The 26541-nt window shown below is 43.7% G+C and overlaps 1 long non-coding RNA gene across 2 annotated transcripts; it reads left to right on the forward strand.

Annotated features, from left to right (window-relative positions):
- Positions 1–3466: 3466 nt before the first annotated feature.
- Positions 3467–11260, forward strand: LOC309879104. 2 transcript variants are annotated; one of them, XR_014317669.1, is made up of 3 exons: positions 3467–3596; positions 5735–5802; positions 10752–11260. It is a non-coding gene; the product is annotated as an uncharacterized lncRNA (long non-coding RNA). The 2 variants fall into 2 exon arrangements; XR_014317670.1 differs by having other exon boundaries at positions 3546–3585.
- The last annotated feature ends 15281 nt before the right edge of the window (positions 11261–26541 follow it).

Genomic DNA, 26541 nt, shown 5'->3' on the forward strand with positions numbered 1-26541 from the left:
TGCTTTAATGCACAGATGATACAAATAACATACCTATAGCATTTATGCACGTATTTCAAATGCACATGGTCAAGGATGATCTCAAAGTACTAGCATTATTAAGCAAATGTTATATCCAAACTGAAAGTGTATTTTCATAAATAGCTACCTACATAATCGCTATAGAAAGTACATGTGTCCAGTTGCCTTTAAGAGGGAAATGGCAATCATGTAACACAGTACACCAATGCAGAGAGAAAAAAAAATAGCTAGAAATGGGTATCAGGACACAGCATGCGCTTAGGAAAATTGCCGAAGTATCTGACGTCCACAAAAAAAAAAATATGTCTGCCTTGGAAACCTGACAGGCACAATTAACCACAACTTTTATTTATGATTCGGGGCAGTGAAGAGAGTGCAAATTCAATTTTTAGGTTATTAAGACATTCCGTTGCCTCAGGACTACCATGTTGGTAGAATTTTATTGCTTTAATACCACTGAATTTAATTACTTTAAGTCCTTGACAGTTGCATTAGTATTTGCAATTTCAGCAGTACTTTGATTCATTGGCCTAGTCCAGAGTGAGTTTCATGGTCTGCCACACACTGTGATTGATTGCTGCTGTCCCTGTCAAAATTCAGTGGTTCATACATATTGAAGAACCTGGTACCTTTTCGGTCATGCACATGCTTACCATTTTTTCAGTCTCCACATGACAGAACAGATTTTTGCTTTGTTACCTATTACAAAGTATGCATTTTGATTATTCCCTCACCCACTGGTTGATTAACATGTAGACAGAGCCCAGCATTTTGGCAAGTGCCACCTTATCTCCACGCCAATTACTTTTTTCCACATAAAACTTGACTGCATGAGTTGTCTCAGAATTTTGCTAGTCACTCCTGGAAAATGTGGGAGCATATATGAGACATATAAGAAAGCCCTGTCTGTTATTCTGCTTTTTGGAAAATTTGTCTTTTTCATTCCCTCCTGGCCTCGTCTGTAGATGAAAATGTTATTTACATTTTCAAATGTTGACTGAGGAAGCAGAGTCAAACTGAAAAGTCAATAATGTGTCTAGATGATAATTAACATTAATACTCCAAAACAAATACTATTTTTTTCCCTCTCCAGAGGAAGGTACTTGATCTTGCAGATGTTCCTTCTTAGTAAAATATAAAGTATCTGTGAAAGGCCTCATACAGATAGGACAAACTCACCCTGTTGTATGATGCATTAAGCGTACATTGTACTGCACCGCTTCACAGGAACCCCTTCACCATTACTTCTTAAGGACAGCAGACTTCTGTCTACTAAATTCATCTGTGACAGAAAAACAAAACCTTGTCTTTTTTGTGTTTTCTTTAGCGTTCTATGCAAATCAAAAACTCCTTTCAAGCACTAACATGACAGAATTTACCACTTCCCATATGCAAGTGGTGATTGGGCAGTAATTAAGCTGGCACACCTACACGCACGTTTTCTGCGGTATGCAACTGAAATCGTCCAGGGAATGAAATTGTGCTGATCAGCAAATTTCAGCTGAAACACAAACTGTTTAACTTCAGCTTAGATGGGACAGGGAGGTTTTTAAGAAAACTGCTATCAGGTTGCGTTCTGTGCAGTCATAGAGTTAAGACTGTGCTAGCAACATATGCCTGCCTTTCAAGAGCTTTGCTTAGTGTCCTTTTAAAGTACCGTACAAGAAGAAGTGATGGGCAAACAGATGGCAACATTAGAAACGTCTCATTTCACTTTATAAAAAGTTACTTGAACCCTTAAAGATTTGAGCGTACTTTAAAAAAGAACGAGCGTTGAACTAAAACTACCCAAAATAGACTTGGCAGAACAACCTTTTGAAACAAGAAAATAAACACGCTGAGGCTCCCTCTGCTTTCATCACTGGCAGCAACGTGTGCCCTCAGCCTGTGGGAAGGGTGGTCAAAAGAAGAATCTCTGCCTCTGCAGTATGCTATTCTTCTCACTTCAGCTTGGCAAGGCTTTCTGAGTAGGAAAGGGGTGAAAGCTGCAAATTCACTGTGTGTCCTGCACAAATACAGGCGTGAGTTAACAGTGAATTCCAGGGATCAGCTTTTATTGAATTTAGACTGTGCTGTGAGGGAGTAGGCCATAGTTTCCCCCTAAAATGTAATAAAAACGTCTACAAAGCCTTTAATAAAGAGACTAAAGAGACTTAAGGAAGACTTTCCAGATCCCAATTACCACAATAAATATATAAGCATACCTGCAAAATAATCATGGCAAAATATTTTTATGACATATTAGACAAACACTGGTAATATGTCATGCTTAAAATGTTTTATAAAACAGAGTAGACATCTATGTTGTTGAAGCTTAATGTATTTTTTCTACAGTATGTATCAAAGATTTTCTTCTTTACAGAAGAAAACAACTGAGGAGGAACCTCAGCTCACTAGAGTTATGTGAAATCTTACATTGTACGTCTTCATCAGGAAATACAAAGTTTGCTATTTTACATCTTTTGAGAATAGCTATCCTGAGCAGATGAACTGTTATGATCAGCAAAGGGTCACAGTACAGAATAAGCATCTGTGCAGTTCAGGACCTTGTAAGCATCCAAACTGGAATTTAATTTCACCTTTTGGCTCTTTTCCCTGCATTGTGGTAATTTCTCTGCTGTCTCAGGCTACATCTGAGGCCTTTGGTGACTCTGGTGCTCTTTGACTAGTTCTTCTGCCACTCACCATTTCTCTGGGTACCTTTAGATGAACCATCTCCGAACAAACTTCTCTGGGATGGGAAAAGTCTCTAGAAAATACTGGTTTGACTCCTAAGATCAGAAAGTGTGCTGTTACATCCTGTGTACTAGACACGGAGTACAGCTCTGTGTAACTCATTAAATGTGTCCCATTGACCTAAGTGGGAGTTGGACTAAACCCCAGCAGATCGTTCAAGTTCCTTAAGGTGGTTCTCGCTCTCCTTTTGTGCAAATGAGACAATTTGAATACAATTAAGATATCTATTTGGGACTGAAGAGCAGATGGATTTGGCTGTGTGCTATGTAATAAATTTCTGGCTTTGTAAAGAGATTTTTTTTGCAAAATGCTTTTGACCAAAAAAATATTTATAAGTACCATTTCTCAAAGGTCTGATTGTAGTAAAATGGATACAAACTGCTAACATAACATTGAAGTGAAATTACTGTCAAACTATTTATGCTTGCAAAAACGCGTCCACCATTTCGGATCTCCAGCAGATTGTCTAGCTCCACATAATGAAGTCCTTTTGTACAGAAAATAATGCAAGTCTCAAAGATGTTGACTGTGTTTTTAGTAATATCACTGAAACATAATGAGCTCCACTAAATGTTCTAACACACATCACTGCACTTTTAAAGCTCAGAGATAAGCATTTAATGTGTAAATGTATAACTTCCCTTTAAAACATTCAGATGTTAAAACATTATCTTTCTGTAGACTTGCACAGGGCCAGAGGACTTGTTGATGAAGCTCTACATAGTCTTCCTTTCTCCAAGGGTCTGGCTCATTGGTATCTATCACTGCAGGAGTGACATAAACAGGGTTTATGTTCCTGTACCAATAGGACTGGACCACTCCAACCAGGTATCAGATAGGTATGCTGCCTCTTTGCGTGGACAGTGTGCTATATACCATTAGTATATTATCTGCATATCAATAAAGAATTTCAGAATTACTTTCTGTATTTTCAAGAACATATACTGATTATGTCCTAAAATGGAGTCTTTAGCCAGTCTTTCCTCTCCCCATCAAAAGTGCCAACCTGATAGTACTACAGGTAGATTAATTTTGTTTTGGTAACGTATCTATTTTATCATCTTTATGAAGCCAGTGAATTTGACTAATGTTAACTAGACTACATTAGTAGTAGCTAACTGTTGTAAGCCTGAACAGAAGTAATATGATCACCTCCCATATTCTTTTATCATGTTATCCTGTTTTCTAATCTTGCAAATATTCTCAAGAGGAATTACTCACATGCATAAAATAACCTCATATTCTTTAATGTTTTCATGCTTGGGCCCCAGCTTACAATATAATTTATATTAAAATTGTTTCTGGGTGTAAAAGCCTGCTAATTATTCCAGATTCTGTGTTTAGTAATGCATTTTGAATGGAGAAATATGTCTTATTTGTCCAATTTTATCTTTTCCTGTTTCCTCCTGATCTGCTTTGAAGTTACACATATGGGGAGAGCATTATGCACATGGGGAAATATTTCGTAATTTGGTGATAAAAGTGCTCTTCATGCTCAAGGAATAAAGGATTACAACTGATTTGACATTTTATTTTTTATGGTTTTGGTTAAACAGCGGAAGAAGCGATTCAATTCGTAATATGATTTGTGAAGCTGTATTTTAGTAGTAAGTACAGAATGAAATTTGAAACTTTTTTTTTTTTTTGCATGTGTACATTGTAGTAACAGGGGAGTTTAGTTTTCTTAAAGTGTACTTCCTTGTGTTTTACATTTCAGCTGAAGGACTGAAATTAAATTTGTGTAGGAAACCAATAAAAGGGGTTTATGAATACATTCAACTGCTACTTCTTTTCAGCCTAAGACAAAGTGAATTTCCATGACAGCTTGTAAATTCATGGAATTTAGAACTTCAGTTAAAACCAAAAACACATGAATAACGAAGGAACCTAGAGTACAGCTGCAGGAGACTTAGGCACTTCTGAAACATTTTAATGTTTTTCTGCACCTTTGAACTGAAATACTTTATCCGGAGTAGCATGTTAGTGTTTACAGACTGGGATTGTGGTCCCTAAGTCCTATTTGTTCTGTGGTTTCAGTGATGCTTGCACCACAGATTTTAGCCTTGCAATTCAGTGAAAATATTTCTGTATGAAATTGGCCTTCTGAGGAGTGCCCACATAAAAAGTATCAGCAATAACAAGCTGAAAGTCAGATTCTAATACCGGAAACTGAGAGATGAGTTCCTCTAATAGCAAGAAAACTACATTCCTTCAACCTTTGTAAAAACAAACCACAACAACAAACAAAGAAAAAAAACCACCTAACTCCGGTGTCTCTTGCTCTGTCAAACATTAAAATCAATGATTTGTAACAGATGGAAACAAAGACTGCTTGGATGATTAGGGGAAGGAAAAGCCTAACTTGACAAGGAGCAGGGAAAAGAGCACTACTTTCTTTGAGTGTATACCGGGGGGTCAAGGGAGGGAAATCTTACTGTGACAACAAATACATGCAAATTAGCCAGTACTAAAGTTAAGAACTAGGAACAAGTTCTCTGTCCTTACTGAAATCTGATTCTGAATAAGCTTTGAAGTTGAAACAGGAGAGGGGAAAAACCAACCAACCAAGAAACAAAACAAAACAAAACAAAACAAAACAAACAAATAAAAAACACACAGAAACAGGCCTTTACAAGGACGATCAGCTCACATATGAGAAGGGTTAAGACATGGTTCCTGAAATAGCAAGAGATTGCATTTCCTGATCCACGTGCAAGACCACTACGCCTTTGGAGACAGCTGCATCATGCATCATTTTTGTCTCTCTTTAGCCACTTCATGTAGCACAGCGTGACAGGTGGGCTCTCAAAAGCAGCAAACCCATTGCTGCTGTCACTACCAAGTGGTAATGCTTCCCTTGCTCTCTGCAGAGCAGAAAGCATCAGTAATGGTAATCACATGCTTTCTTTCCTTCTTCATCATAACCTCAGTTCTGGCAAATCAAATTTGATTTACCACACTATCCATTTTTCTCTAGGATGAATTATTTTGTGCCTGTATTTCCGCAGCTGCTAGAAGTGACCTGGGAGAAAAACCTTTCCCACGGTAAGGCAGGAGTGCTTGCAGCTCAGTGCAAGCACTTCCCGTAGCCCTGTTGTACTTCTGAAAGAAAGCGTGTTGCAGGCTCTCTTTGGCATCTTCCTCTCCTGACAAAAAGCCTCAGAGCTAATACTTCCAAGGCTCATAAACATCAGCCTCACTTTCACTCATAGTTTCCCTTTCTCCTTGCAGGACAAGAGATAAAATAGTTAGTTGTTCACCTCAGAAAAATCTAAGTCTATCTTCTGCCTTGGAGATTTTGGCTTTCCATTGGATACACTTTCTTTTTAAGTTACATAAGTCTCCAACAGATAGGACCTCAAGACTTGGTACCTGCATTTTAATTCTACTTTTTGTGACTTCAGAGCTTCTTGTCTGTTCTGCCTTGTCAACATTCAGTTCCAGTATTTTCAAACAAATTTCCAGCACTTTCTGTGGGAAGCTGCTCTAGAAGCTTTCCAACACCAAGCCTTACCTTCATCCACAAGCAGTTGAGCTTTACTACATGAGCCATGGCAGAGCAGGAGTGGGTGCGCCCAGCAAGGCAAAGACCTCTACAAGGGAACAGACACAAGGCCATTTAGTCTTATCCTCTTCATCAAATAGGAAAGAATTTACATGTACTTGTACATTTACCTAATCCTAGCTACAACATTCTACAGGTGTTGCAATGCAACTGTCTCTGTCAAATTATATAACTACTTAGTTTGAAAATAATTATCTATACGGTCTCATCAATACGATATAAATACCCTTACAAAAATAGTCTTTCATGTCTCTTCTTTTTAAAATGACCTTGAAATACAAGAGTCCATTGAAATTAATACTATTTTTTATTCTTCAGAAAGACCTATGTGAACTGACATTTCAAACTTGTCATGTTGTCTGGTTTTGGCTTACATGGTTAGAAAGTGAACTTTATGAAAACATCTAGAAATTCCTTGTATACCAAGTAAATATACTAAAAAAGTAAGGAAGCAAATTATAGTGAAGTGTTTTTTTTTTTTTTTTAAGAACACAAAGGAAAATAAACATGATGAAAATGAAAAAAACAGCAAGCACATGAGCAGACCTGGAATCTTGAATAGATATGGGATCCAAAGACAATCCCCTCTCTATAATTGTTTTGGCAAACACACAGGATGAATTTACATAGAGAAACCCTGATGAGATCCAGGCTTTATCCCCTTTACTCAGGTGTTGTGACGACAAATATGGGGGATTGGTGTCGCAATAAAATAAAATAGGGAAAATAAAAAGCTCTCTCTTAACTATGCAGGGAGGGCTACGAGTAACTTTCATCTCATTCCTGTGCTCCTATAATTTATGGTAGTTCAAAAGGAGTACAGCCAGCTCCTGTCCTCTGGAGTGCAAACACACCGCCTCTCCTCCGCGCCCTGCCATTTCTGTTTAGTGAGAAATAAATAGGGATTTTGCAATGAGCCACACAAGAAAACTAGGAAAGAATATCAAACTTGAAGGAGGGCCAGCTAAGGTTGTCCAACTGCTGCTTCTTTCCTCCGCAGCTGAGAGAACTGCATCATTACAGCTAACGCATGCTATTAAAGAACAGCATCAACTTTAGAACACAAGTTTTTTTCACTTTTTTTTTTTTTGTCTCTTTTTTGTTTTTTAATGTGAAAACATCCAACTGGAGACAGCATCTCTCTAAACTCACTCAGTTTGCCTTGTTTTGTGATACAACCTGTTCACTGAGATTGACCTGGTTAATGACGAATGAACCAGCAGCAATCATAAACATCATATTTATCCATTGAATTTTCCTTTGTTTTCCAGGTGGGAATCTCACAAAGGCAAAATTCTGCTTTCTACTTATGCTATGCTTGTCTTAGAAAACGCTCAGGGACTTGAGTGGAGAGGATGCAAAAAGTCCTATTTTTCTGCAGGTTACTTGCTGTGCCCAGAGACCTCTCTCTAAAGCTTATCTCCTGAGAAGAAGGGAACTCCTCAGAAAGTTTAATTAAGAATATTTCAATTATATTCATTAGCAGCATGCTTAAGTATCTCCTGCTACAGAGATTCTAGATTTAAAAAAAAAAAAAAAAAAAAAAAAGAAATGTGAGTTAGCTGGAATAAAAAGAGGGAAAATATTATTAAGCATAACCATAATGGTGAGATTTATTGTTTTGTCTCATTCTGAGAATTGACTCTTTTTATAGTCAAGACATACTTCAAACATTAAATCTCACCATACATTAACACATACAGAATGCTCTAACACGTAGTGAAACATCCCATTTTCTGAAGGTGTAATAATCCTCAAAATCATCATCCTAAACAGATGGCTGTAAAATACTCCATGATGTCTTTCAGGTGAAAGAGTATTCTTATGCATTAACAACATGTTTTTTATGGGGTGGGTGATGCATGAAGCAGAGCAAGATGAGTCCATCAGTGGCTGGACGCACCAACCCTCTGCTTTGCACGAAGGCAGGACAGATCCCAAAACACTCAGTGATGGACTTCACTTGTTTCTTTGATTTCATTCTTAAGACAATCAAGGGCAATTCCCTCCTGCTGAGAGAGCTGTGAGGAACACTTTCCTGGAGCACAAAGCCTGAGCAGCTCCTCCTCAGTGATAGCACATGCTGGAGCCTAGCTGCGCCAGCTGCTTGTGGCTCAGCTTCTCCCCTTTGTGCAAGCATCTTGGAAACAACGAGGAATGATGCTTTCTGTCCTCTAGCAAGCTCACCTCCTGGTCTTTTTCTTGTAGTTTTTTTCTCCTGACCTCACCATTAAGTCTGCTCAATTAGAAGTTTCCCCTTCAAATCGGAATTGTTTTTTGCTGCGACGCTGGAAATGCCATGCCAGAGGCACATGCACCTGTACATGAATTGCTGTGGAGGAGAACCACAAGAAGCCCTAGCCCAAGCTATCAACCTCAAGTCCAGCAGCATTGTGCAGATTTCTATAGCCGTGCTTTTATTACAGGTTACGTAAGATGTTTCAAATGCCAAAAGAGAGATTACAGGTTTTTTTGGTGGTTAAGTGTGAAGGATTTTCTAGAAGGGGAAAAACCAGACAAACCAGAACCCGTATCTGTCACTCCAGTGAGATCCTGGTGCATTTAGAAGCAAATGCACAGAAGCAGGCTTCACAAAATAAATAAATAAAGGAACTTAATTAAGAACAACAAAAAAGAAACACAAAGCTTGGCAGTTGATTTTGTTTGCAGCTAAGTGAAACCAAGACATCTAAATTTTTTATTGGCAAGCCAGAATGAAACAGAGAGACACCAGGATACCCAGGAGTTGTGTGGCTAGGGAAGTCCCCAGGAGACTCTTGCTCAAGTCTCTGCACAGGTGGTGCAAAGCAGGGAAGGAATCTATGGTGTCTGAGGGCAGCATCCTACTCAGCCTCAGAGTTTATTCTAAGGCTCTTCTACTGTCTTTTCTGTAGTTTTCCATGTCCCTTAAAATGCTTGCTTCTGTTTCAGTGCAGAGTGAAACCAACTGTGAGAATTGCAGATTTCTATCTTCATTTTTCAACAAAAATAACTGGAATAGAGTAATTTGCAGTCTCTGGCTCAATGAATATTGATGCATCTATGCAAAATTAAACAGCTCCATTCAAAGAAAAAAGTAACTATAGCATTATTACATAAATCATATGAATATCTATCGCCCCCAACCAGTTCTAGTTCCAAATTAGGATCCTAAATGACCTAGTTCCAGGTGAATAACGTAACCAGGATGTTGCCTGGTCTGGAATGGCTCAATCATTTCCCCTCTTTCTCATACCTCATTTTGACTAGAAATTCTCACTTGAGCCCAGCAGCCTAGCGGTAAACGCATTTCTGAGGCGTCTACTCAACATTTGTTCAATAAAGCATTATTTTTTTCCTCATTTACATGCAAAAGTTAATCTACCATTTCTGTTGAGACCCAAGAATCATGCCGAACAAAATGTTCTCCAAACTATTTCTCTTTAAAAGGAAAAATAAAGTCAGTAAGCTAAAGCAAACAAGCTCAGTGTGAAGGTGCAAAACCAGAAGAGCTAGGCAGAAGTAGAGAAATAAATCAACAATTCTACTCTGTGTTCCTAGCAACTGCTAACATTTCTTTAAAGACCATGCTTTCCTAAATCTCTGGCAGCCAGGTGCCTGGAATTGAACTACTCACGTGACACAGGATGGGACCCCACATGTACGATCCCAGGGAGCACTAAAACCATCTCTAACTTACTTCCAAGAGCTTTCTGTGTATTTTTCTAAATAAGACTGACAGTTCACGCATCTGACCCTCTCATAAGTCAGTTTCTCACAATATGCTTTTTTCTCTGTCATAATATGCTTCCCTCCCCCCACTCTCCACCCTCTCCAAGTCTCTCCTACCTGGCTTTGGTGCTAACCACAGCCTTATTTTTGATCCTAGTATCTGTAACACTAGGCTATTCCAAAACCACAGGTAAGAAAGATTAGCTAAAACTCTGACTATTTGTGTCCCCAGGAATAGGAAGTCTGAAAGCATAAAATAAACTCTCAAGTAATTCTGACTGCTATCATTTTGGTTTTATGCAACAGCTTTATAGGAAATTCTCTAAGCACAAATTAATTGCTACCTGCCTTCCACTTTTAGTGTTTTCTGATAAGGACATCTGAGGAAATCCTCTGTCCATGCCTGAATACAGTACTATTTTTGAAGGGAATATGGAAAAAAAATATATGTATCTGAAGGTATACAAGAGACTGCATTTAAACACCTGAGCTGAAATTCAGCAATGTAGTATCTGTTGCTAGTCTTAAAAGAAAACAAACAAAAGTTCAATGTTGATAGGAATTGGACTGATAATTAACATTTACTTAATAAAAGACATATCCTTATTTAAGACAGTACAGGAAAAATAAATTGGGTTTGTTGGAATAGCCAGCTATGTTTCTATCTCTGTTTTAAGAAAAACTTTCACAGTCTTGTCTCGTTACTCTTGTTTTCTAGGTGAGTAACCAGACCGCTGAGGTGCATTTACCCATTGCCAGTGTGAGCAGCTCATCTTTCTTGCCTCTGACCAGGGCCAGAGTGTCCCTGCGGACACCAGCACGCATGCCCGTGTGTTTCGGCTGAAGGCTCCCCTGCCACAGCATGTCCCTGCCTCCGCATGGTTACCTAACACGGCATCCCCAGAAACTTGGTCATCATTGCTTGTCTTGCCCTGCGTGGCTTAGCATCGAGTGACTAAGCACCGCTCTCTGCCACCCACTGGCATATTTTTTGTGTTATATACCACACTGCAAAACCTCCACTAGCTTCATCTCTTTTGGTGAGGTGAGGAACGAGCCTGCCCCACATCATTACCCAGCACATGCTCGATCTTATCGGGGAACAGCCTGAGGAAACGCTCAGCGTACCAAGACCATGGGGGGACCATGGTTAGGAGAAGCTGCCATGTGAGCAGCAAGGCATGGGGCAAGCAGCAGAACCTCCTGGAGCTTCTCCAGGGCCTGGTGGCCAAGCTGCTGGTGCTCCATGGGGCAAGGGGAGGCAGGCAATGCTCCCTCAACACCGTGCTGCCCCTCAGGGCCCAGGCACAGCTTTAGCAGTGGTTCAGGCCGAGCAGGCATCCATCTTGTGCTGGCAGGCAGGCAGGGCGCTCTGATTGATAGCTCTCTGGGGCTCGTCTGTACTAACTCTGAGGTTAAAATAAGCAGATCGAGTTGCCTAAAAGGAGATAGTGTAAACACTCATTGGAGGTTTCTAGGGCAGTTAAGTGTTTCTAGTTGGAAAGTCGTCTCTGTTTTTCCTGTTACGTCCCACCATCAGTCAGAGGCTTTACCCGTGTTTTGTGCCAGGCACAGACTTACGGTTTGTCCTTCATGGAGAATGTCGGTGCAGCAGCACCGTAAGTGCCACATCACCAGAGAGCTGACGAAGCAGCAAACCACCTCAAGAGCAGGAGGATCACCCCCAGGGACCAGCCCGCAGGCAGCCACCCACCTTTGGCATGGGCCTGGCCAGCACCATTGCAGTCACTGCACCAGCAGGACACAGCGCATCGGGGAACACACCACATGGGTGGGCTCCGTCCTCTGCGTGCAGGCTTATGGTAAACACTACGACCCCAAAATGTCTGCTTGGGGTCAGCTGGCCTGGGGCAACGCTGAGGGGGCTGCGTAGGTGGCAGTGGTACAGGGCTTACCCCATCAAACTTCTTTGTAGATGTGGGCCTACTGCCAACAAACCAGACAACAGGGAAAAGTATCTATTTCTCATGTGATGAAAGTCTCTGTATTAAGTGAATTATTTGCTATTAAAATATCTGAACAGCTCCCATTCTCAAAGTGCTCTGGCCATCTCTGGTCAGAGGTTGAACTCAGATTCCTCATAGACAGACTAAAGAGAACTACTAGAATAACAACAGCAGCAGCTAAACCACAGGGCAGCAGATTTTGTGTACTAAAAAAATCCCAAATGTAATCATATTCTGAGGAGGCAACTTCAGATTTTGCTCATGGGTGTAAGAAGTTTTTACATCATCTTTTGAGAAGATCACCATAGTTGAAACTAGTTGTCCTGTGCCATTGGAAAAAATGGCACTTGATATGTCAAGCAGAAAAGTTTTTTTTTTTTTTTTTTTTCTTTTCAGAAACAAAGATACAGCAGTTTACCAATTGTATACAAATTTGGAAGCGTTTTTATAACAGCAGACACTCTTTATAAAGATTTGACCAGCCAGAAGAACAAAATCCAGAGCTGAGTTCAATATACCAGTCTGATTAAAGGTAACAAGAACAAGCGATATAAGCTGAGTACAAATGAAGTTAGACTAAAAATGAAGAAAAAAAGGTTTCTAACCCCAAAATAAAGTTGTGACAAAGATTCTTAACAGGAATGGGGATGAAGAATGGGAGCAGAAGATCCTTTTTATTTTAAGAAGACCAGCATGGATGGTCTACACATTAAGATTGTTTCTCACCACTGGTGACTGCTACACAAAGCAGGTGCTGCTTCTAGTCTTCTAGTTTTACAGCCGTTGTCTCCATTTAACAAAGAATAAGAAGTGATTTTTTTAATTGTTATTATTATTATTATTTTAAATCTTAGCCATGAGGTCAGTGTTGCTGCTATCAGCTTACTCTCTTAGCATGGACAAGATGTTCTTCTTATGTATGCACTTCTGGTCTCAAATAGCTATGGCAGAAATGGGGAAAAAAGACAAAATATGGCAACAAGCATGATCACATGTAGAAAAACAAACAAACAATGTGATAGGCTAAGACTCTACCTTCTGGAGATGGGATAGCTGAGGAGGTAAGCCAGAGGTCCCAGATGATGGAAGCAGGAACCAGAGCAGGGTCAAGTGTTTGTCACGCGTCTTCCACTGCAAGCACTGGAGGAATGCAAAGGATCCAGAAACAAAAAACACACTAACATATGGTCCTCCACAGAAAGCCCCTGGCACTGCTTGCCCAAGGACACTACCAGTATCAGCATCTGTGGGCCAACAGGAGGTTCAGCCAGCACCAGCTCAAGTAGTTCCCTAATCTGATAAAGCCATCGTCAGGGAAGCTGTTAGGGAAAGTACAATATTTACATGCTGTTCTTATTTCTCCATAGCCTGCTCATGCCGCTGCTTTGAAAAGGCTATTGGGCTGCAGGGACCTTCAGCCTGGCTGCTCTGATTTTTTCCTTCCAATTTTGTTTATAAGACTGTGGGGGATGATTCAAAAGCAGCTTCTGAAAGGAAGAAAGATGGCTGGAGAAAGCATGGCTAGATTTGTTTTCCTTGGAGAGCAGCCATATGTAAATAATATAATTAGTTCTGGAAATGAGGAGCGTGACTTAGCTGTGCTCCCAACCACCTTCTCCTCAGTTCAGTCTTTGACACCTTTCCAGGGAAATAGCCTGAAGTCATGGGAAATTTTCTGATTCTCCACCTTCTGCAGAGAATCACTGACAGCAGTCTGTTTTGTCTAACTGCACTTCAGGTCCTCTTGCAACAGTCTAATCTGCAATGAACTTTTTTTTTTTTTTTTTTCCTTTTTGGCACAGAATGAGAACAGATCTGTTAACATTCAGAAGTGGTCTTAAGGCTTTTATGTTTTCAGCCTGGATTAGAACACCTCAGAGAAACACCACGTAAGAACTAAGCTCTTGCCAATAATTGCACGCTCTAGGCTAGATGTAGACCACTGCAATACAGTAAGTGTGATGGCAGACAATACAAGACAGAGAGGATCTGGATGTTTTCTCCTCCTCATACCTCCCCACGAATTCATAATTAAAAAAGACTGCATCATACTGCAAAGAGAAACACTGTATCATCTGCCTTAGTTTGTTACCCCAAACTTATTAAAAGTTCATAAAAATCTAGCACAAGGAATGTATCACAGGATATACAGTATTTCCAGTTTGATCATTTTTTACTCAACATAAAGGGAAAGCTGTTAGCCAATATAGAAAATTAATGCTATAAATAATTCCAGTGATGTCTTAGTAAGAACAGGAACATTTTAATTGCCTTCTGGCAGTTTTGGATTACACTTCACGCTGCACCACATCTGTGCTCCACAGATGTCTAAGTGCAGAGCTTTCTTCCAGTGGCTAACAGTCGTGGAACAGTTGGTGGGTGTGTGTGCATGTGCGCGTGTAAAATCCAGGGCACGTTTATAACAGCCTGGTGCTACAGAGGTGTAATATTCGTCACGTTAAATAACGATCTATATTTTTGGGAACGTAACATGGCAGTAGTCACAGCATCTTTTCAACAACCCATTTGTAAAGACCAAAACCTACTTCTGTCACCTATTCTCACACTGTGTCTGCTGCTACATTGACATCTCTGAATAATCCACTACAAGCAGCATCCATCTTACTGGATGAGTGGAGGGACGGCAATGGGTGTACTCTTCTTCATTCCACCCTTCTCTAGCAAATCTCTGTGGTGCAGCGGTTATAACCCAGTAGGGATTTGGCTCAAAGGTTAGCCCTATTCTTGCATTGTTTCACATGATTTTGAAGAGTCTCTGTTTTTGAAAAGGCAGTTGAGCAAATAAGATGTATAAAGCTATTGAGAAGCTGGAAGGCAAGTAGGACTGGCAAGATCAGTGCTGAGGATTTAAGTCATTGTTTGAATAGTTTTTGATGTTGTATTCAGCTGTATAACTCTCTACCCTTGTTTTGAAATAAATTAAAACATTTGTAGAATTATCCATCTTACCAACACTTCTCTATCGACATGGCTCTCTGCTATAGCCATTATGATTTTCCCCTGGGAGGAGCTAGCTTGATAGCTTGCTAGTTTGAGTTAAATGACTTAAATGATAAGTGGCATTTTGTTCTCATTACACTAAGAAAAGTCAATCAATATAAAGCACATCAATGCATTAATGTAAAAGCAGAAACCAAAGAAAACTGATATTAAGTGGAAATTTAGAATCCATTATATTGAACACTACAACTCAATTTCCTGAACTAGAGTTGACAAACCACCAGTAAATGTCCAGTAGGGAATAGTTCTGCCCTGATTATACTGACTAGATGATTGAATAGGTCTTTTCCTTCTCTAATACCTATGAACATACGAAAATCAATGGCAGCCCACTTAGTGAAAGTACCTTCCCTCCTCTGCTTCAGACGCATGGTTCAAGCTCCTTTTGCGAAACGACACCAAAAGATCTGGTGCACCTCACTTGTTGGGGTACACCCCCTACAGGAGCTCTGGCCACTTCCTTTCTCACAGTGGGGCTTGGTCAAAGCAGGAGAGGGAATGCCACTGGCCATGGGGACCAGGCAAACTTGTCCCACAGGAGGCCTTCTCCTCCATTTGGGTGCCTCGACAACATGGCTGAGGACTATGCCAGAGAGACTTGCTATGTGAACAGATCCAGCTTGGTTTTCTGCCTGTCACACTGTCCTGCAGGCTGCAAAAAGCTTGCACCTGAGAAGTAGATGTGGACACCTCTGTATTTCCAAGATTTGTTTGCAATTCTCATCTCTGAGCTGTCATTTCATTTAATTTCCAGTAGATGCTACTCTACTCTAGATGCTAGCCATAGCCAGTAATCACTCCTTCCCTGAATGCCAGACCTTTACAGCAATGCTTCTCTGAGCATTTTCAGAATACAGGAAAACAGTCTTTCACCATCAAAATTTGATCAATGGTATGAAAATGATTAATTAGCAAGAGAAAAGGAAGGAGCAGGGGTAGGAGTCAGATCCTGTGATATTCCTGCTTAATGAAGCCCATGCTGAAAGGCTAATAATACAGGACTGGATTCAATAATTTAAACACATTTTGGTAAACAAATGCAAGAATACGTGAAATTACATTATGCATCAGCAGTGCTGGTAAAAAGCAAGGATGCGTATGTGAGAAGCAATGAGACCTTGTTCGATAGTGAAATAAGGGAAAATGGAATAAAACATCCTTTGAGAGGAGTCTTTATGAATATATTATACACACAGATTTGGCCACAAATGGTTTCGTGTTCCTGTTTACAATACTTAACATTAGTTGCACAGCTTCTTTTTGACTGATTTTGACATATTTCTCTGCTTTTCTCAAGAAGAGCATGTGGCAGAATCCTTTCCATCACAGAAAGGGATATAGGTGCCTTTGTGAAGTCTTTTGAGGTGAAAGATATAGTTTAGCTTAAATAAATAAATAAATAAAAATAAAGATTGTTTCTAAGCTTTTTTTAAGCCATGTGTTCACTAGTGCCCTGTGCCTAGGGCACCAAGGCCTGCCATCCATTACGAAGCACAGAAAATCTCCTAATCCAAGCTGGGCCAAGGTAAATTCCTTACCAGAATTTGCGTTCATGTTACTTGTCACTGTGCATTTCGCATGCTTGTGCTGGAAGCACTCGGATGATAAAGCCTGGCAGCAGGTGTCCCACATACAGCCAGTCCAGGGCACTGCTCCCTGTGACAAGAGTGAGGGCATTGAATTTCCATGAGATCCTTGCACCAATATCAAACCCCCGGTGGGACAGAGACCACCAGCACCCACACACAGATGTCCCCATTCAAAGCTCTCGCCCTCCACAAGGCATTAATGCTGAGAGATGCTGGGGGGGTCCCTGCTGCCCAGGGGCTTGTCCCAAAAGCCAGTATCCTCAGGCACGATGGCCATGCTCCGAGCAGCACGTCCCCTCCCGAGCCCCAGCTGGGAGCCAATGCTCCTGCCGCACGTCAGCTGAGAGGCTTTCAGGAAGAGGGACAGACGCATGCCGACTGATAAAGCAACAGAAATTCCGTGAAATTAGCAAAAAGGAAAAAAGAGAATGAGGATGTGTAGCTTCAGACTATAATTAGCCAAGTCTACTGTGAATATTAATGAATAACGCTGAGCAGCAGAGTTTTGCCAACACTGAGTATTTCTATAGCGACTCGTCTACAGAAGTCTTTGCCACTTTTTTTTTTTTTTCTCCCACTGATACTTTCAGTAAATTTTAAAATAAGTGGCAGCATTAAGTTAATCTTTTATTTAGCTAATAGGAACAGGTTGCATTAGAGCTTTCCTGGAATAAATGTAAGTGTACTTTAAACTGAACACATAATGGCAAATCCACATTCAGCTGGGAACTGCACTAAATACAGCTTTGTCAAATCTTGAGCTTTTATTGCAAGTGTCACATTATCTGACCTTTTTCTTAAACCTCTAGTTACCAGAACCGTGTTATTATGTGAAAATCTCAGCTTTTACTGGGGGAATAAAGGTTTCCAGCTCCGATGGTGACAGAGAAAATGGCAATTCCAGAGGCTCCTGCAGAAAATGAGAGGTACCTAAGCATTAACTGCTAGAGAAAAGATAGAGGAGCTTCAGCTCTGTGCTTTAGGCACCCATAACTATGGACATTACAGGTGGTGTGGCTGTGTGGGAAGACACGCTGCCACGTGCTGAGGGGGCAAATGATCCAGTTGCCCCCTTTTCCTGAGCAGCCAGCCCATGGGGCCCCTGCCCCAAGCTGGAGGAGGGTGTTCACATGCATCGCCACGAACCAGGGCTTCAGCCCCGCTCAGTAATGCAGGTGAAGTCTCCGGAAGGCATTCAATTCTACTGAGCTGGGATTAATTTAACCGCAGCGGTGTTATTTGTGCACCCAATAACCTTTTAACCCCAACATCTCAGGCAAGGCTGTCACCTTGCTATGATAAGTTGGCTTCCTTCCTCGCCCTCATCAGCTCTGTTCATCTCCACCACGCTGAGCTGTGGGCCTCCCCCGCCTGATTCCCCAGACGCTTTGTTTCTCGTTTGAACTTTAGCTGCTTGAAGGATAATGTCACAAGCAATCACTGCAGTGGCAAGCCTGGCAAACAGGATGCTGTTGCTTTGCATAAAAGATCATCTTTATTGAACGCGTTGCGTGGGAACCTTAATTCAGCATCAGGAGAGATGACTACAAGAGCCTCCTAGACTGCAAAGCGAGTACACATCAGGCACCACTTGCAGTCGAGAGCTACAACACACATCCCTCCATGGTGCAGAGGTTTCTCCATGGAGTACAGCCTCCACAGCACCATGCCCGCCGCTGCGCACCGGGCCTCCTGCTCTCCCCGGCTTTGCAGCCAGCACCGCCAGACTGCCTGCCCCCAGCTGGGACTTGAGACATCCCTGAAGTGGGAGCAGATCCTGCAAGCCTCAGAAGGTTAAGGTTGCTTCAGCCTTCCTGGCTGGGCTACCCACATTGCTTTCACCTCCTCCCAACCACAGCACTGAGTGCCTCTGTCACCCAAAAGCAAGCACTTCCCTTGTAAATGCTACAATTCCTCGTTGCAGCGCTGGGAAGGCAGATGCGAGAACTCTCATTTGTTTTAAACGAGAGATGACATGCCAAATGAAGAGAACATGGCCAGCCCTGCCAGTACCTTACAGCAAGACTTGAGCAAGTCTCTTGAACACTCCTTGCCAAGCTCGGCTGACCATAAAACACCCGCATACCCCGCAGCGGTGTTCTACAGACAACTGTAATTGAGGAGCACGGAGGACGAGCTGCTCCAACAGGGAAGAGCATTATTACTTATTGATGCTCTCTTCCACATCTTGTGTTTTCCACAGACCATCATTCAGCTGGGAAAGACCCAGGATGCTGCAGTTGTGAGCTCTTCCCCTCCGCACAGACGGTAACCTAGGTGATATGCAAACATCTGCTCCACCAGGGAAGGGCTTTCCTCCTGCCTCACTCGTCCCTGCCCAGGCACAAACTGTGGCAGTAATTAGGAAGGGCCAGAAACACTACTCAAAAGCTGAAAGCAAAATATGAGAGACTGCAGCAGTTCCCACACAACCGCATAGCTAAATAAGAAAAGATTAGTAGAGAAAAGTAATCTCTTAAAAGGCCAACTAGTCCATTAGGAAAAGCAAACACGCACTTATTATTTTCTCCATTTTCCTGAAAATGTTGTTAGTGCTGAAGCGATGCTCTGCCATGTTCTGCAGTGTTTGTGCAAGACGTTAACTCTCAGGTGATAAATGAGAAACTGAGACAGACTTTTCCAGAAAAATAGAAGAGGTCAGCCCTATGCCTCAGGTACGCTATAATTAAGCCATCCATTATAGCACGCACCATCTAAAACCCACAGGGATGTTTGTTTGCTTTACAGGTGGATGTGGCATAAATAACGTCCCTTGTACAATGCCTCCACCATTGGTTTTAATTGATTGCTGCATCGATTGTGTGCACGCATATGGTGGGGGGGGGTCTCCAAAAGGATTTTCATAACTGGTCATAGCACTCAGAAAAGCAACGTGTGCTCATGGTTTATGAGAATTTTCCCTGTGTTGCTCTCTGTTATCCCAACGCCTCTTGCCCCCAAGCAGCCGGTGGCTGAACCAGCTGCCTTCTGATGCTGAAAGCTGGGGGAAACGGGTGGTGATATGCACCTGGGCACAGCCTGGGGAGGGCTTACACAGCAGCTCCACAGCCAGGCTGGAGGAAACCACCAGACAGGTAGCCAGCACGTCGGGAATCCCAGATTTGGGCTTTTGAGTAACAGATTGCTGAGCGCCCAAAGAACCAGAAATGTCAATTCTTTTATAGCGGCTGCATTTTTTTCTTCTTCTTCTTTTTTAGCTCCAGTTTCTATAGATATCTCAGACTTTGAGGAGCGGTGCAAAGCGAGCGCCGTTGCACAACCGCGCGTTAGGGACGGCATTCAGCGTGGGGGCGTGGGTGGGGACGGCAGCTCGCACGCATGGCCCGGGAGCCCCAAAGGATGTCGTAACAGCTACGCGGGGAAAACATCTGCTCCTCGCTGCGGTGCCTCCATTTCAGGCACCGGCAGCACGCAAGCACGAACAAGCCCCGAGTGGAGGCCGCTCACATCTAAATCCCCACATCGGGCTCACGGCCACGATGTCTGACTGCTCCAGGGCCTCCTGCGTGGCCTCCCCCTGACCCGATTCAGACCACTTCCCCTAGGAAGTAGGCCCCAATATCTGTAGGAAGGGAAGGCACAAAGCACCGGGCCCTGAACAAGGGGTCCCATCCAAGCACCAGAGCACAAGACCGCATTTGCAGGATGTGCCAAGCCCCACGCAGAGGAGGACCAAGGGGCCTCACTGTGAGATGCTGCAGCATTTGCTTGCCAGGCCAGAAACAACGTCTGGAGCCCATATTTCCTTCACTTCAAGCTTCAAGTGCGCTTGAGGAGTCTACAGTCTTTGACAGAGTTTTATTTTTTGCAGGGGGTGGGGTGGGGTGTATTTTGAACAGCCTTTAAATACCCTGTGGGTAGGAGTACTTCCAGTTTTGGCATGATGCGTGCATTCTGATAAATGAAATCAACCTACAAAGTGGACCTTTGCATTGACGACCAATACAGCGTGTGTCTGTGCTGGTGACTCACGCAGCCTGTCATATTTTTTGTTTTGTTATTTAATGTATAGTTATATTTACACCACAAAAATATTTATATCGTGGATATTTTAACATCAACGAACAAATACTTGGTAATACGCATTTACGGAAAGGATATTTTTGCGCTTTGTGATGCTGAAATCTTGATAATTTTTCAAAACTTCAAAACATTTTGAGGCATATGTTGCTCACCTCAGAAGAGAGAAAACTATAGGGCAGAAGCACTGCCGAGATTTTTGCATGCTTTTCTCTGAGCATGCTAGAGATATCAATGCAATTAGTTAATAACACAACCCTGGGCACGCCATCCTTGTCCAAACAGCATCGTGAGCTGACCAAGTCCTGCCACAGCCGGGTACAGGAGCACCTGCCCTGTTGCTGCTGGGGAAGGTCTGAGGCATCTCAGCACAGGCAGCAGCAGTCAGTACCAGGGGAGAGAAATTTCTCCAAACCAAACCAGCCAAGTCCTGTGGCACTGCCTGACCCGAGAGGGGTCCCTGGGCCGCGTCCTCCTCCCATACGCTCCTTTTGCCTGGAGCAAGCCTACGAGGTGGGAAGCCACAGACAGCACTGGGCCACGAGGGCCAGCCAGTGAGGAGCAGGAGGTTTTCTGTCTGCAGTTCACTGTTGCGCTTTAAACAGCAGGCCCTGCGATTCACGGGGTGCCTCCCGCAGCTGATCCGGGCTGTGACAGGAAGGCTGCCCCCTCATAACACAGCTGCTTGGCAGAGCCTCTGCCCTGGCAGACAGCACCGTGCCATCAGTGGCCTGCTCCCTGCAGGGACACCAAGCCACCAGCGCTGTGATGCTTCGCGTCCTGCTCTACCAGCATGCCACGGGGGCTTTCAGAGCACTGCAGGCCCCTGAGGCAGACCTGGATGGGAGTCACAGCACTGAGCGGGGCCGCCCGGGGCCTGCGCTGCCTGGTGCCAGGTTAAAAGCCCTGGCTGGATCAGGCGCCTTCGCTTCAAAGCCGAGCGGGGACTGCCGGCCAGCCCCACAGCTGCAGCACATCTGCCTGGGCACGGGGCTGGGCCACCAGCAGCCTGCTGCAGACAGCAACCGGCAGCACCCACAGCAAAACAAAAGAGACAAAATTAATGGGAAAGCAGAGCCGGGGAGTTTGAGCGTGCCCGAGGCCAGGCACCAAGTCTGTGGCAAAACCAAGGCACCACTGATTTCTCATCCCCACGCGATTCACAAGGCGAGCGGCATTTCCAGTGCGTTTATGTAAATCCAAAACAGACTGCCGGCCTGGCTTTAATTTTCCAGAAAGCCGACCTCGCACAGCTTGAGAGTGCAGAGGCCAACCCAGAAGGCATAAGCGATGCACGTGGCTGCTCCCCAGCCCCATGGAGAGCTGAAGCGCCCTGCCAGTGCCAGAGCCCCAGGATGGCAGCAGCCTCCCGGGCCAGGCAAGGTCCTAAGCCTGTACTGGAGGTATGAGCACCACTGAGTGGCTTGGGCCCTGGTGCCAGCACCGCCAGCCACCACGGATCTTTCTCACTGTGCTCTGAAAACACAGAAACACGTTTTTAAGAAGCCCACACCAAAGGAGACCATTGCTCCACCCTGGCCTCCGGCAGCAGCCAGAGCTCTTCCAGCCTCCACCAGTCGCATCTCAGGGACTTCCCAGTCAGAAGCCAGCACTGTGCCCAAGGGCTCCTGCTAAGGTCATTCCCTGTTCCTTCTTCATGCCTCCCACTTTCATAGACTAGCACAGGTTGGAAGGGACACACAAGGATCATCAAGTCCAATTTGGCAGGCACAGTCCTCTTCAGAGGCAGGATTATTCTCTGTGATCAACATAAATTGTTTTATTTAAAGGAGAAGAAAATTAAGACTCACGGAAATATTCAGAGATATCCAGGCATGCAGCTTTGTTCAGAAATGCTCAAACATCAGTGCGTAGGTGGTCATGTCGGGAGTCTTGCACCAAACTGTAAATTATACAGTAGCATAATTTAACGTGCTGCAGATATTGCCATGCGTAATACCTGACACATACTTTATATGGGATGTTGCACCAATTCTTAGAAACTGCAGCTATCTGCTGTGTTACAAAGCACGTAACTGAGAGTACTGTAGTCCTCAAGGGGAATTTATGACGTGGCTGTTGCTGAGGTAATGCACTGCAGACCCCTAAAGTCATCTCGAGCTACAGGAACGCTTTATTTTAGTATCTCCTCGCACAAACTTCCTGCCTTGAAAGTTCAAGCAAGGCTTTAGGTTGTCAGCCCATGCACTGTATTATTTTCAGTGACAGGCAGAGCTAATTAGCTTGTATAGTGATTGTGTGCACTACTCTACCCTCATTATTTCTAGCCTTGCCATGCAGGCAACAATTACGACGCCGTAAGGACACGCAGAGCTATGCCTGGAATCCGTTGAACTCGGCAGAGGTGCATGCCGGAGCCACACTGCACCGCCAAGAAGGGTTTACAGAGGTCTCGCGTGCTCGTCTGCCTTTCCTCTGCCCCAGCAGCTCCTTCCCAGCCAGCCCAGGGGGAGCAGCCCCTGTAGATCCCACAGGAGTCAGCACCCAGCTGCTGTCAGGACCTCGGTGCACCCGGCCATGTCATGGCTGGCAGCTCAGCAGGGAGCTAAAGGCCACAAATGTTCAGGAGAGCACGTGATGTAGTGTTTTCTCCCAGTAGCCTCTTCTGGGTGTTTGCCCTAGTTCCCCATGGAAAACAAAGCAGGGTGTAGTTTCACACCGCCAGGTATCGCTTTCCACATTTCATTAGACAGCTAGGTGACAGCAAGGCTTCTGAAAACATGAGCCTAGCACGTTCCTCTGGAGGTGCTTGGAGAAGCCTATGGGTTGTCAGAATCCTAACATTGGGTCCCCTAGACCTTATCATGTCTGGCAGTCAGTTAGTACAAACTTGTTTTACACACACTTCATTTCTATCCAAGCCCTATGCAGCCAGGAGAGGAAAGCCTCCTGTACCATCTCCTACAGCAGAGTCCCCTCTGTCTCCAAAGCTGTGCCCTCTGCTGCTGGGGCAGCTCCCTGATCAGCACAGCAGCTGCCAGCACAGCTGGGTGAGTACGCCTGGGCTTACGGCCCTGAGATGCAAAGCGAGCATTGCACACCAGCACAGCAAGGAGTGAATGTGTAAAAGAAAATCCGCAAGGTGATATGGCTGTTGGGAACAGTCACACTGAGGCTGCTTACGACTCTCTTCTGCACCTCTAAGGATTATAAGAATGGTCAAGGTCATCTAACCCACATCAGCTTTAAGACTGATATTGGTTTGAAGTGAGAGAAGTGTCCCAGAGATGGGGAGGTGGAAGGTGATGTGATGTTAGAAGAAGCCACCAGTGCCCTAGGGTGTTGCTGCACCCGAGCACTAGCAGGGACCTTCTGCCAGCAGCCACATCTGCATCTACACCAGGATGTCTACATCCAGGTAGCTGGATCCAGCCTTCTGGAGCAGCTGCTCCTACAGTAGCAAAAGGATATTAGTTTGGGAGGTGATGAAGTATTTTTTTTTTCTTGCTTCATTTTAAGAAATAATAATAATAAAAAAGCTGCAGTTTCAGCAGGAACAGGAGTTGTTTGTGTGCTGTTGGTTCCAGTAAAAGATGCCCATGCTTCTTGTAGCCTAGCAGGAGTAAGCACACACTTTTTGTTGCTTGCTCCCACTCCAGCAGAGAATTGGCCGACACAGGTGCAGCTGTGCAGCCTGTTAGGGAAAGAGGAGGCAGTGGCAGCAGCACTTAGGAGGTTGCTGTCCTGCATCACATCATCTGTGCTTTACTTTTGCTAAGGCCCACGAGAATCTCTCTTTATGTTTCTCAACGCTCTCTCATATGTCCCTGCATTCAATTTCTCAGCTGTACCAGTTTGGACATGATTACGTGTATTCAAGTGAGAACAGAAAGCAGAACTGGAAGCGGCATAGCCTCACTGGGCTATTTCCTAAATTCAAATGACAAAGTTGGCAGCACTAACTATTTCTGTAACACAAACATGACTGTATAGACTTTACATTGTCTTTAAATAACAGATTCCCAAGACTGGAGTCCAAATATAGTGAAGCTTCCATTAAGGAACGCGCTGGGGTTAGAGCAAAAATGAGTTTCCCAGCAGAGTGGTCTTTAGTTAAAGGTCAGAAAAAATTATAATTGGAAACCTTATTAGGGTAATTTAAGATACTCGGTGTAGATGCCAGTTGAAGGAATATTTAGTGCAGTAAGTACCTAAGCACTTATCCAGAGTCTGAGTCCTTTAAAAGGTTGTTATAACCAATGTAACGCAGTAGGAGAAGATAGCCTAGCTTACGTATGTGAACTCCAGCTTTAACTTTTAAATTCCAGTACTTTATAGTCTTAAGCTAGACCAGACCTTTTTTTTTTTTTTTTTTTTAATTAAAGTTTTAAATAAACGTGGGAGGGGGTTGGTACAAGGCAGGGAGTGGTCCAGCAGGGAAGCACCTGCTGCATGGTGCCATGAGGTGCTGCTTCCAAAGCTGTCCTGGCAGCAGCGCCAACTGCCTTCCCCCTCACACTCCTCACCCAAGGGGCTGCTCCTGCCGCATGGATCCAACCCTGCTTGAGCTTCTGTATGAAGGGCATTTACTGCAAGCCAGCACCACTAAGCCCAGTAGACTGTGTGGAAGGCGAGCACTGCCTGCAGCTCCCAGCAGCAGAGGAGCCCTCGCTGTCCTCCTGGTCAGGGAACAGGGATCTGCAGCAGCAGAGGGGCTGGTTCCTACCTGTGGGCATACTGCCCTCCCAGAAATCTACTGAAAAACATCCCTTCATCCCTTCCACTGCAACAGGCACCTGACTAGAGCACATGGCATACAACCGTGCAACCCACATCCCTGGAGATTGCCTGTGCAGAGGGTTTTGTGACCAGACATCAGTACCTGCTCTCTCTGCACCCTGGATACCAAATCCTCAGCAAGCTGAAGTCACAGAGAGCCAACACTATAGCAGCAGCCCTGCCAACAGGGAACCAGCAGCACCAACAGCTAGCTTGCTTATATAGGTATTTGTGGTTTTTGTACAGACCCCTGAAAGAACAGATCAGGTCACAGGCAAGCTTCAGCAACTCACCCTACGGACAACAAAGGAAAAACCAGCAGCTGTGTGTAGTTGCTTTCAACAGAGCATTGGTGTAACAAGCAGCAGCTTACCTCTGGGTGCTTTCTGCCTCCATGTAACAGGATGAGATTTAAAAGACTTGATTTCCAGAAGCATCTCAATTTCCACAGCTGAATCCCAATCTTTCTTTTGTTGCCTGGAAAAGTTGGACCTGCTCGTGAGATCTCCAGGTATTTCTCTCCCAGAGATGTAAAAACAAAACAAATAAAAAACCCCACCAACCAAATGAAAAAGCCCTTTCAATTCAACTCCAGTGGTTTATAACAATACCACAGTCTTTAGCTACCCTAAATGGTAGCAAGCCTTTTATAAAAAACAAACACAAAAAGCAGTTGAGAAAATCTTTTCCTCTCCCACTGCAGAACTTTCCCAACTTTAAAATTGCTTCCCAAGGTGTAGCCTTGCAGCTGTTTATATTTACTCCAAACAAGCACATTCATTCCCTTTTCATTTTAATTGCCCTGCCAGAAGGTATCTTCTGAATGAGATCTTAATTAGGAGAAGTAGCCTGTGGAAGCAGAGTATTGGATCCACCTGGGACAAATTGACATAAATGTCCTCACCTTCTCATTGCACTTTAATGGTGCCTTGATATTCTGTTCAAAAATCTTCTTTTACTGTTTGCCATTGCTCTCTGGCTGAGCGATTTAAAAGCCTAGCTTTTGCTCCAAGTGATGACAGCTATGGAAACACCTCTTCCTTTCCCCTCCCAGATTGTGCATGGGTACAAAGCTAAGATTCAGTAGAGCCTATGCATGGACTGTCAGCTCCTGCGTCTTCCCCTATACCTCAAAGAAGGATTTTAGGGT

The sequence above is a fragment of the Aythya marila genome (assembly GCF_965140915.1).
Source record: "Aythya marila genome assembly, chromosome: 5".
NCBI lineage: Eukaryota > Metazoa > Chordata > Aves > Anseriformes > Anatidae > Aythya > Aythya marila.